This window comes from Vipera ursinii (genome assembly GCF_947247035.1).
Source record: "Vipera ursinii genome assembly, chromosome: Z".
Lineage (NCBI taxonomy): Eukaryota > Metazoa > Chordata > Lepidosauria > Squamata > Viperidae > Vipera > Vipera ursinii.
This window is the reverse complement of record NC_139517.1, coordinates 86,731,210-86,735,470: the sequence shown is the minus strand read 5'-3', so window position 1 is coordinate 86,735,470 and position 4,261 is coordinate 86,731,210.

Sequence of the window (4,261 nt, the reverse complement as noted above, 5' to 3'; positions counted from 1 at the left end):
GAAGAAGAAGAAGAAGAAGAAGAAGAAGAAGAAGAAGAAGAAGAAGAAGTTGGAAGGGACCTTGGATGTCATCTAGTCCAACCCCCTGCTCAGGCAGGAAACCTTATACCATTTCAGGCAAATGGCTGTCCAGTCTCTTCTTAAAAACCTCCAGTGTTGGAGCATTCACCACCTCTGGAGGCAGGTTGTTCCACTGGTTAATTGTTCTAACTGTCAGGAAGTTTCTCCTTAGTTCTAGGTTGCTTCTCTCCTTGACTAGTTTCCATCCGTTGCTTCTTGTCCTGCTTTCAGGTGCTTTGGAGAATAGCTTGACTCCCTCTTCTTTGTGGTAGCCCCTGAGATATTGGAACACTGCTATCATGTCACCCCCTCACTCTTCTCTTAGTTAAACTACACCTACCCAATTCCAGCAACAGTTCCCTATATGTTTTAGCCTCCAGCCCCTTAATCATCTTTGTTGCTCTTCTCTGTACCCTTTCTAGAGTCTCGACATCTTTTTTACATTGTGGTGACCAAAACTGGATGCAGTATTCCAGGTGTGGCATTACCAAAGCATTGTAAAGTGGTATTAGTACTTCACTTGATCTTGATTCTATCCCTCTGTTAATGCAGCCTAGCACTGTGTTGGCTTTTTTGGCAGCTGCAGCACACTGCTGGCTCATATTGAAGTGATTGTCCACTAGGACTCCGAGATCCCTCTCACAGTTACTACTATTGAGCAAGGTACCACCTATACTATACTTGTGCATTTGATTTTTCCTGCCTAAATGTAGAACCTTACTTTTTTCACCATTGAATTTGATTTTGTTAGATAGTGCCCAGTGTTCGAGTCTGTCCAGATCCTTCTGTATCTTTAGCCTATCTTCTGGAGTATTGGCTATTCCTGCCAGCTTGGTGTCGTCTGCAAATTTGATGAGTTCCCCATCTATCCCCTCTGTTTGATCTTCCACTTGGTGCAGAGTTTGTCTCCCAGTTGATATCTGGGTAATTAAAGTCCCCCATTACTATTGTGATGTGCTTCTTACATACCTTAGTTAGCTGACTAGCAAAAAGTTCATCTATTTCCTCTGCTTGGTTGGGCGGCCTATAGTATACACCTATGGCAATGTCATTTTTCCCCTTTTATATTGACCCAAATGCATTCAAGTTCCTCTTTTATTTCCTTGTCTAAGTCATTTATGAAGATATTGTAGAGTATTGGGCCTGAGACGGAACTCTGTGATACCCCATTGCTTGCTTCCCTCCATGTAGTTGTAGTACCATTAAGGACTACTCACTGAGTATGGTTTGTCAACCAGTTACAAATCCATTTGGCTGTGATGCTGTCTATCCCACATATTTCTAGCTTACCAAGACGTATGTTGTGATTTACTTTGTCGAATGTCCTGCTGAAGTCTAGGTATACTATGTCCACAGCATTTTGCTGGTCTACTAGTTTAGTTACTTTGCCAAAGAATGAAATAAGATTTGTTTGGCATGATCTATTTTTAACAAACCTGTGCGGGCTACTAGTTATAACTTTATTTGTTTCTAGATGTCCACATATCTGTTTTTTGATTATTTTTTCTCAGATATTGATGTTAGGGTGATTGGTCTGTAGTTTCCTGGGTCTGGTTTTTTCCCCATTTTTTGAAGATGGGAACCACATCAGTTCTTTTCAAATCCTCAGGTAATCCCCCAGTGTTTCAGGATATTTAAAAGATATGGTAGAATGTTTCTGCGATAACATCTGCCACCTCCTCCAGAAATCTGGGATGTAATCCATCAGGTCCTGGTGATTTATATTCATCAAGATCAGACAGGTGTTCTCTTACAATTTTTTTTGCTTATTGTAATTTTTATGTCTACTCTGTCTTTTACAGTTATGTTTTTGGTAGGTTGGGCTATATTTTCTTTTTGCGTGAAGAATTTTGCAAAGAATGAGTTAAGCAGCTCTGCTTTCTCTCTATTGCTTATTACTTCCTTGCCATCATCTCTATTTAGTAGACCAACTGTTTCCTTGATTTTTTTCTTGTCATTTGTATGTTGAAAGAATTTTTTTATTATTATGTTTGACTTTTATTGCAAGACTTGGTTCATTCTGAGCCTTTGCTTTCCTGGCCGTCTTTGCAGATTTGGGCTATCTGCTGATATTCTGCCTTAGTTATATATCCCTCTTTCCATTTTTTTGTACTTATCCTTTTTGTCTTTCAGTTTGTCAGAGAGATATTTGTGCAATCATGCTGCTTTCTTCTTGGATTTCTTGTTTTTTCCAGTTTCCCATGCTTCTTGAGTTGTTTTCCCTTTAGGATTTTTATCCATGGAATTTTTCTTAAAGTCTTTCTGAGCTTGTTAAAATCAGCTCTTCTAAAATTTAAGACACTGGTTGCATTATATTCTATTATTTGTGTTTGCATTATATTGAATTCCAATATGATGTGGTCACTCTTACCCAAGGTTCTGGCAACTTCAACTACCTCTATCACTTCTTCTCTATTAGTAAGAATTAAGTCCAGTATAGATTTTCCTCTAGTTCCCTTCTCTACCTTTGGGATGACAAAGTTTTCAGCTAAGTTGGTTAGGAATCTGTTCGATCTCCCACTTGCTGCAGAATTTGCCTCCCATTGATATCAGGGTAGTTAAAGTCTCCCATTATGTTTCCTGTATACATTTCTTAATTGATAGCAAAGAGTTCATCTATTTCTTCTGCTTGGTTGGGTAACCTGTAGTATATGCCTATAGTAATGTCATTCTTTTTTCATTTTATATTGACCCATGGGGATTCTAGGAGGTTTTCATCCTTGGTTTTGTTTGATAATTTGGACTGCTTCTCCTAATCTCCTAATCTTCCTAGCTGCTCAGACCAATTGAAGAAGTTCTTTGATGGTATATATGGTGCATGGAAAAAGCTCCTGGGTATTTTCTGTGGACTGTGCTTCCTAAGAGCTACTTGGGGAGCCCCTTTAGAAGTTAGGAAAGAATACTTCTGCTAGATTTTTAGTTATTAATTTTATCCTAATTCTGATTTTATTAGGATTTTAATTGTATTCATGTTATTTTGAGTTCAGTTTTTGATATATTTTATTCCTGTAAAATATGCATGGCCATTGATGGCCTTGATTGGATAGAAAAGAAGCATCAAATAAACAGATAAATAATGTCCTTATCACCTATAGTCTTTATCCATACTCAGGTTTTTCTAACCACCAATTTACAAGTCATCTCTATTTACTACTCGAAAACCACTACCGCCCTCATAACCTCTGGTGAGCCCCCAAAAGGGACATTTTCTACTATGGTGTGTGTGTGTGCGGGGGGGGGGGAATAAGGAAAATCATTTTTAAAAAGCAGAGAGCTTTTTAAATTTCCACAATCCATAGCAGCAACAATATGAAAATAGTAAGGTTTGATTTTGCAGTCTACAGTATATGAACAGGAAACCCTGGTACCTCACTTCTCTTCTCAAAAATGTTTTTCTATTATTCTATTATTGAACATAAACTGGTGGAGACAATGGCTTTCAAATGCAATCATATTTTCCCCCCCTGTCCTTTCCTTTTGTATGAACACAACTGAATGTATGTTATGATTCGACACAGAAATCAGTAAAATGATTTGTCAAACTCCAGCTCTTTAGTGTCCACAGGGACCGCACCTCAACAGCAAGAATAACTAGATGGCAGTCTACTGGGATTTAAACAAGTCCAACCTCCACTGCTGCCACCTAGTAGTCACTAAGTCAACGAATTGACAAGTTAATAACCATTCTGGAGAAATTATGTGAACAGATAGTACCAGCACGCTCTCCACAGCTAAACATGTCTCACTCCCCTCTCCTTTTTTTTTGAACTCCAGCTTCAAGAGCCATTTATGTGGCATTGAATAGTCCAGGAACTTTCTATGATGTTGCAGTTAAGAGATACAAATTCATTGCTGCCATCTAATGGCCTTTAGCTTTATAAGTCCTTTGTGAAACAGTATTATGAAAGGTTGATTAGGTGGCTCTTCCAGATCTTGCAAGCACAACTCTGATATTCATTTTATACTCCAATTAGTAGTACAATTTGCAATATTCAAATCTCAGTCAGGAAACTTCCCATTCACCTTCCTGCATTTTACACTGTTTTAGAGAGGAGAGATAAATACAATAATACAGCATGATCTTATTGCAGGCACACAATAAAGGCACACTGTGGAACATAGAATGATTTATGCTGGTGTAATTTCTTCCTGACTACCAGACAATAGGGACTGATGGCCAAGTGGCTTCCTGGATGAGTCC